We start from the raw sequence: 9,137 nt of genomic DNA, 5'->3' as shown, positions 1-9,137 counted from the left end.
CCAAAATGTCACACCGACAACATTGCTTGATTGCTTGATCTTAGTGGAACTGCACAAGAGGAGATCTTACTTCCTATCCGTGTTGGCAAATTTTTTTAGATCTTCTTCTTGTGAGTTGTTTGAATTCCGCGTCATGAGAGGTAAGTACTAGCCTTCTTTCACATGATTATGCAGTGTGCTTTCATATGTTGTGCTACTTGTATGCTGATGTTGCTTGATTTTAGGGAACTGCACAAATGGAGACAAGACTTCCAATCTGTATGTGCACTGTAATATCCCATTGAGGTAAGATAAGGATATTTCTCAATGGTTGGCCTGTATTTTGCCACTTTCATCTGAAAATTAACGTCATTGTTTAGTGATATACTTGTGCTCCCTAATTGACATGCCAAATCTTACATTGAAGGTGGAGCTTGTCTGTTATTGAACCAAGTGATGAAGGGGAAGAACAAGCGGAAGAAAAACAAAAATCAACTCCCGGTGCTGTAATGAAGCACTGGAACTATGATGACACAAGTAATGATATAATTTTGCATCTTAATTTATTGCTATGGCTGGAATGAGCAATTGTTTTGCCACTGATTTGATGCCACTCTTAATGTAATATATGTAATTATCTCTACTTGTGCAAACAAAGATCTTCTTTGAAGATAGCATATATTTTAGTGGAACTGCACAAGAAGATGTTGGAAACATTAAACTAATTGAGGAGTATATAGTAAGCATGGCAACCATAGTAGATAACAACATATGGTTCCGGAGAAGTGCTTGATCTGTATGCTCTACACAATAAGCCTCTTGACAAAGGTTGGTACTCACCCACGGATTTCATCCATATGATTGAGCTTTGTCATCTCTATTGGTGTTCTGCTACTGTTTAGATACTTTCATGAGAAAGTGGTACTGTCCTTGAGAAGTGCTTCATCTGTGTTGTTTTAAATATTTCCTTTCCTTTTTTTGAGCAAACATGGATGCTAGCTTTTAGTTGTTCTCTTGTCTTTGCACAACAGGATCATCCTCCTCTGAAGAAGAATATGGAGTCCGTGAAGTGTGTAGTTCCGATTATGCCAGGATAAAGAAGCCAGGCCTCTCTTCTTAAGAAGGGAGCAATTGAAGGATGGTTACATTATTGCCCACAAGAACAAATTAACTTCAGCTCAGAAGGACTCATAGATCTCCATCTTTGTTGCTGTGATGGCCAGTACAATGTTATTTTATGATTCCTTCCGGTGATATCCATTTTTTTTAAATGTGTGCTCTGCATGGATCATGTAGGTTGACTGTTTAAACTATCAATTCATAGTACAGTTTGCTTTATACTAATCACTTTTTTTGTATTTACGCAAACAGGGGTGCTCATCTTGATTTCAATGGGAAGTGCACAAAATGTTCATGAATCCATCGAATATTCTCGAATCATTCATTTCCACCACAAGAAAGGAGGTGCCGATATGTTCAAGGCATTGCAACATATAAAGGAGAAATCATACAAGCTACACACAAATTTGGTTGATTTTGGTGGAACTGCACAAAAAGAACAACTGGTTTGTTTAGCATGAGGTGCCATGTCAATGTCCGAACTAATGGAAAACTCTGCCCATTCCACAATCGTAGGCATTTGATATTTTGGAATGGGAAAACCTTGTCAAAGTTTGCTCATTGATGTATGCAAAACAACACGCATTTGAAATTTTGGAAAGGGACAACCTTGTCAAACTTTGCTCATTGATGTTAGCAAGAAGACATGTGTTTGATATTTTTGAATGGGACGACCTTTGTTGTTAGCAGCATCGATCGATTTTTCTTTATTCTTTAATTGTGATGTAAATATTGGCTATGACATGTGAATCACTGAGATGCATAATCATCGATTTGTTTTGAATGTTCTCTATGAATTGACAGGCCTGTGTGTTGATTGCAATGTACCGAAACACTAAATTTTGTACTCCCTCTGTTCCTTTTTACTTTGCATATTAGATTTCTTTCCAGTCAGTTGATTTTACATTGTGAATGTTGATACTTTTTTCTATAAGATTGGTCAAAGTAGAGATACTTTGACTTCAGACAAAACTTATATGCGGACTAAAAAGGACCGAAGGGAGTACATGTGAAACTGCTGCAAACGAGGTGATCACCCTGGGAATAATGCTAGTACGTATTGTTTTGCATGTTCATCCAATGCCGGTGATACAAGAATTCAAACAAATCAAACTAAATTCATTCATAAACTATTGGATTTCATATAAACATGCCGGATTTCATTACATTTCATACATTCTTCAACTAAAAAGGGGTGCGCTGGAGGTATAATTAATTAACCATAGCACCCGTGTCCGGCTGAGCCAAACACAAGCTTCTTCTCCAGCGGACTGAGGTTCAGTGACATAACAGCAGGTGCGGTTGCGTCACTTAGATGTGGGCCAGATGCCTCTTGGGCCCACATGCCAGTGATCCAACTGCACCTATAGTTAGGTAACTGAAGCAGTGTCCTTCTCTAACATAGCTCTCCGTCTCCACGTCGCCGCCAAGAAGCTAATCGGCCGTCAATGGTCAACCCACCTAGCTTGGCTTCAACTGGAGGGTAGCAGCTGTGGCCTTACTTGGACCCGAGCGGCGGCGGCCTACCGTGTTCTACTCTTCCTCATTTTCTGTGTGGTGCGGCCTCGTTGGCAGCGGGGCGGGGCCTCGACAGAGCCGGCAATTGGGGCGGCGCCTCGGTGGAGCGGGGGAAATACTCCCCCTCATTGCCGGCAGGGTGGGGCCTCGGCTGAGCCGGCGATGTCCTCTGCCTCTTTGTTGGCAGCGCAGGGCCTCGGCGGAGTAGGGCCTCCGCCTCGGTGCCGGCGGGGCGGGGCCTCGACGAAGCCGGTGCTGTCCTCTGCCTCGTTGTTGGCGCCGCGGGGCCTCGGCGGAGTAGGGTGATACGTCTCCAACGTATCTCTAATTTTTGATTGTTCCATGCTATAGTATATCCTATTTTGGACATTATTGGGCTTTATTATACACTTTTATACTATTTTTGGGACTAACCTATTAACCGGAGGCCCAACCCAGAATTGTTGTTTTTTGCCTATTTCAGAGTTACGCAGAAAATGAATATCAAACGGAGTCCAAACGGAATGAACCTTCGGGAACGTGATTTTCGGAACGAACATGATCCAGAGGACTTGGACCCTACATCAACAAAGCATCCAGGAGGGCACGAGGTAGGGGAGCGCAATGATGATAGTATAAATTCTATTAATGTCAATTATGCTTATAATATGCAAAACCCTAAGCTTGGGGATGCTAGTTTTGCTATGTCCTCTACTTGTTGTAACGATCATGATTGGGGTGATTCTTCTTTTGATCTTGAAAATTTATTTACTCCCCATGATGATTATGAGATTGATAATAGTGTTTGCAATAATACTGAAAGCGGGTTTGGAAGAGTGACAACTTTAGATCCCACATATTTGGATAATGTTCAATCTTATGAAGTTTTTGATAAAAGTGGGTTTGAAAAGGTCTTGACTTTAGTTAATGTTAATCCCACTATTTTGGAAGAGTGTCAACTTTGCATGCATGTGGATCGTGTTGAAAATATTTTATGTGATAGCTATTTTGTTGAATTTGCTTATGATCCCACATGTAATTATTATGAGAGAGGAAAACATGGTGGTAGAAATTTTCATGTTACTAAATTACCTCTCGTTATGTTGAGACTGGTATTGTTTCTTTGCTGTTATTGTATAAATAATTTATCTAGCCTCTGTTTTGGTTTTGTTTTTTTGTTTAATGAGTGTTTGTGCCAAGTAGAACCGTTGGGAAGACTTGGGGAAAGTCTTTTTAATCTTGCTGTAAAAAACAGAAACTTTAGCGCTCACGAGAATTGCTGCAATTTTTATTTGGAAAGTGATATTTAGTTAATTCTTTTTGAAGATGATTAATAAATAAATTCCTCACGTCCAGAAATTTATTTTAGAATTTTTGGGGTTCCAGAACTTGTGTTAGCTACAGATTACTACAGACTTCTGTTTTTGACAGATTCTGTTTTTCATGTGTTGTTTGCTTATTTTGTTGAATCTATGGCTAGTAAAATAGTTTATAAACCATAGAGAAGTTGTAATACAGTAGGTTTAACACCAATATAAATAAAGAATGAGTTTATTACAGTACTTTGAAGTGGTGTTTTGTTTTCTTTCGCTAACGGAGCTCATGAGATTTTCTATTTTGAGTTTTGTGTTGTGAAGTTTTCAAGTTTTGGGTTAAGTTTTGATGGGTTATGGAACAAGGAGTGGCAAGAGCCTAATCTTGGGGATTCCCATGGCAACCCAAGGTAAAATTCAAGGACACCCAAAAGCCTAAGCTTGGGGATGCCCCAGAAGGCATCCCCTCTTTCGTCTACTTCCTTCGGTAACTTTACTTAGAGCTATATTTTTATTCACCACATGATATGTGTTTTGCTTGGAGCATTTTGTATTATTTGAGTCTTTATTTGTTAGTTTTCCACAATCATCCTTGCTGTACACACCTTTTGAGAGAGACACACATGATTCAGAAATTGTTAGAATACTCTATGTGCTTCACTTATATCTTTTGAGTTATATAGTTTTTGCTCTAGTGCTTCACTTATATCTTTTAAGGCACTGTGGTGGATTTGTTTTATAGAAACTATTGTTCTCTCACGATTCACTTAGATTATTTTGAGATTCCTACAAAACAGCATGGTAATTTGCTTTAATTATGTTAGGCATTCAAGATTAATAAAAAATCTTATGAGTGTGTTGAATACTATGAGAAGTTTGATACTTGATAATTGTTTTGAGATATGGAGATGGTGATATTAGAGTCGTGCTAGTTGAGTAGTTGTGAATTTGAAAAATGCTTGTGTTGAAGTTTGTGATTCCCGTAGCATGCACGTATGGTGAACCGTTATGTGAAGAAGTCGGAGCATGATTTATTTATTGATTGTCTTCCTTATGAGTGGCGGTCGGGGACGAGCGATGGTCTTTTCCTACCAATCTATCCCCCTAGGAGCATGCGTGTAATACGTTGTTTCGATAACTAATAGATTTTTTCAATAAGTATGTGAGTTCTTTATGACTAATATTGAGTCCATGGATTATACACACTCTCACCCTTCCACCATTACTAGCCTCTCTAATACCGCGCACCTTTCGCCGGTATCATACACCCACCATATACCTTCCTCAAAATAGCCACCACACCTACCTATCATGGCATTTCCATAGCCATTCCGAGATATATTGCCAGGCAACTTTCCATGACACGCTCCATCATTGTCATATTGCTTGCATGATCATGTAGTTGACATTGTATTTGTGGCAAAGCCACCATTAATAATTCTTTCATACATGTCACTCTTGATTCATTGCATATCCCGGTAGACCGCCGGAGGCATTCACATAGAGTCATATTTTGTTCTAAGTATTGAGTTGTAAGTAAATAAAAGTGTGATGATCATCATTTTTAGAGCATTGTCCCAAGTGAGGAAAGGATGATGGAGACTATGATTCCCCCACAAGTCGGGATGAGACTCTGGATTAAATAAAAAAGCGAGAAAAAAAGAGGCCATAAAAAAGAGAAAAGGCCCAAATAAAAAAATGACAGAAAAAGAGAGAAGGGACAATTCTATTTCCTTTTACCACACTCATGCTTCAAAGTAGCGCCATGATCTTCATGATACAGAGTCTCCTATGATATCACTTTCATATACTAGTGGGAATTTTTCATTATAGAACTTGGCTTTTATATTCCAATGATGGGCTTCCTCAAAATGCCCTAGGTCTTGGTGAGCAAGCGAGTTGGATGCACACCCACTTAGTTCCTTTTTGAGCTTTCATATACTTATAGCTCTAGTGCATCCGTTGCATGGCAATCCCTACTCACTCACATTGATATCTATTAATGGGCATCTCCATAGCCCGTTGATACGCCTAGTTGATGTGAGACTATCTTCTCCCTTTTTGTCTTCTCCACAACCACCATTCTATTCCACATATAGTGCTATGTCCATGTCTCACGCTCATGTATTCCATGAAGATTGAAAAAGTTTGAGAAAACCAAAAGTATGAAACAATTGCTTGGCTTGTCGTCGGGGTTGTGCACGATTTAAATACTTTGTGTGGTGAAGATGGAGCATAGCCAGACTATATGATTTTGTACGGATAACTCTCTTTGGCCATGTTATTTTGAGAAGACATAATTGCTTAGTTAGTATGCTTGAAGTATTATTATTTCTATGTCAATATTGAACTTTTGTCTTGAATCTTTCGGATCTGAATATTCATACCACAATTAAGAGAATTACATTGAAATTATGCCAAGTAGCATTCCACATCAAAAATTATGTTTTTATCATTTACCTACTCGAGGACGAGCAGGAATTAAGCTTGGGGATGCTTGATACGTCTCCAACGTATCTATAATTTTTGATTGTTCCATGCTATATTATATCCTGTTTTGGACATTATTGGGCTTTATTATACACTTTTATATTATTTTTAGAACTAACCTATTAACCGGAGGCCCAGCCCAGAATTGCTGTTTTTTGCCTATTTCAGAGTTTCGCAGAAAAAAAATATCAAACGGAGTCCAAACGGAATGAAACCTTCGGGAACGTGATTTTCGGAACGAACATGATCCAAAGGACTTGGTCCCTACGTCAAGAAAGCAACCAGGAGGGCACGAGGTAGGGGGCACGCCTACCCCCCCAGGCACGCCCTCCACCCTCGTGGGGCTCATGTTGCTCCACCGACGTACTTCTTCCTCCTATATATACCTACGTACCCCCAAACTACCAGATACGGAGCCAAAACCCTAATTCCACCGCCGTAACTTCCTGTATTCGTGAGATCCCATCTTGGGGCCTTTTTTAGAGCTCCGCCGAGGGGGCATTGATCACGGAGGGCCTCTACATCAACTCCATGGCCCCTCCAATGATGTGTGAGTAGTTTACTTCAGACCTTCGGGTCCATAGCTAGTAGCTAGATGGCTTCTTCTCTCTCTTTGGATCTCAATGCAAAGTTCTCCTCGATTCTCTTGGAGATCTATACAATGTAATCTTCTTTTGCGGTGTGTTTGTTGAGACCGACGAATTGTGGGTTTATGATCAAGTTTATCTATGAACAATATTCGAATCTTCTCTGAATTCTTTTATGCATGGTTGGTTATCTTTGCAAGTCTCTTCGAATTATCAGTTTGGTTTGGCCTACTAGATTGATCTTTCTTGTAATGGGAGAAGTGCTTAGCTTTGGGTTCAATCTTGCGGTGTCCTTTCCCAGTGACAGTAGGGGCAGCAAGGCATGTATTGTATTATTGCCATCGAGGATAACAAGATGGGGTTTATATCATATTGCATGATTTTATCCCTCTACATCATGTCATCTTGCTTAAAGTGTTACTCTGTTGTCTTGAACTTAATACTCTAGATGCATGCTGGATAGCGGTCGATGTGTGGAGTAATAGTAGTAGATGCAGGCAGGAGTCGGTCTACGTGTCTCGGACGTGATGCCTATATACATGATCATACCTAGATATTCTCATAACTATGCTCAATTCTGTCAATTGCTCAACAGTAATTTGTTTACCCACCATAATACTTATGCTCTCGAGAGAAGCCACTAGTGAAACCTATGGCCCCCGGGTCTATTTTCCATTATATTAATCTTCCGTCAACAAGCTATTTCCTTTTCCGTTTATTTTGCTTCCTTTACTTTGCATCTCTATCATAAAAATACCAAAAATATTATCTTATCATATCTATTAGATCTCACTTTCGTAAGTGACCCTGAAGGGATTGACAACCCCTTTATTGCATTGGTTGCGAGGATTTTATTTGTTTGTGTAGGTGCGAGGGACTCATGCATGGCCTCCTACTGGATTGATACCTTGGTTCTCAAAAACTGAGGGAAATACTTACGCTACTTTGTTGCATCACCCTTTCCACTTCAAGGGAAAACCAATGCAGTGCTCAAGAGGTAGCATAGGGCGTCCACCTCGGTGCCAGTGGGGCGGGGCCTCGGCGGAGTCGGCGGTGTCCTCTGCCTCGTTGTTGGCGCCGCGGGGCCTCGGCGGAGCAGGGCCTCATCGACGCCAGCGGAGCGGGGACTCGTTGGAGCCAGCATTGTCATCTGCCTCATCCTCGGTCTCGCCAAACAGCGCCTCGCCCGCTTCATCACCCTCTTTGTAGGCGGCCGCAGGCTCCGCCACCCGCATGCGGTACCGCCAGCGCTCGAGGCGGCCCTCGCGGGCAGAGCCATACGAGTCAAGCAGTGCCTCCTGCTCCGCGGTGATCTGCTCCTCCGCCTGCAAGTGCTCCTGGAGGAGATGGTGGTTGTAGGTGGCGTCGGCCTGCGCCTCCCAGAACTGCTTCTCATGCTTCTGCCTCACCGTGTCCATGTATTGGGCACGGGCCTCGCCGATGGTCATGGTGCAATGCACCGGCAAGGATGGCATGGAGGAGGGGGTTGGCGCCGGATCGTCGACTACCATGTTCTCCATTGGGACATTGTCATCCTCTAGCTGGCTGGCGGCCAGGCAGTCGGCAGCAAAGGCTGCCATCTCCTTGTGGTCCGCCGTCCGCCCGTCCCGAAGAGCGATGGAGCGCGAGGAAGCCATGGTGGGCAGTAGTGGTGTGGACAGGAGAAAGGGAACGGAGGCGGATGACTGTGGCTATGGCCGGCGCAGCAGTTTATATAGCAATGGTGGGTGGCGGAGGGACGGACGTGTGGCGCCGAAGTAGCCGCATCGGCAACTATGTATCATTAATGTGGGCGGAAGACGGACAGACGGACGGCACTTATGTCGTTTGAAGGCGGAGCAATCCCCTGCACTGGGAAGCGGGGCGGGCAGCACTGACCGTTTCGGGCGGAAAGCGCGCGCGGGCGAGGGAGGCGGTCTGGGTGTGCCAGGTCAGTCAGACTCGTGCTTGGCAGCGGGTCGGTCCAGCAGCCGGGCATGCTGGCTCGCCAGCGAGTTCGCCGAGCTGAGCGACGATAATCAGACGATGGACGTAGCTTCCGTCCATGAGCCGGTGCCACTGTCCAAGCCGGTTCATGTCGTGTTCACCGTAGAGCAGGTGCGGCCCACTTCGACGTCCTAATGGCGGAAGAGCTACCAGCGCAGGAGGACCT

Source organism: Triticum urartu, chromosome 7A (genome assembly GCF_056163025.1).
Source record: "Triticum urartu cultivar PI428250 chromosome 7A, HENAU_Tu73, whole genome shotgun sequence".
Taxonomy (NCBI): Eukaryota; Viridiplantae; Streptophyta; class Magnoliopsida; order Poales; family Poaceae; genus Triticum; species Triticum urartu.
This window is presented reverse-complemented; position numbering follows the sequence as displayed.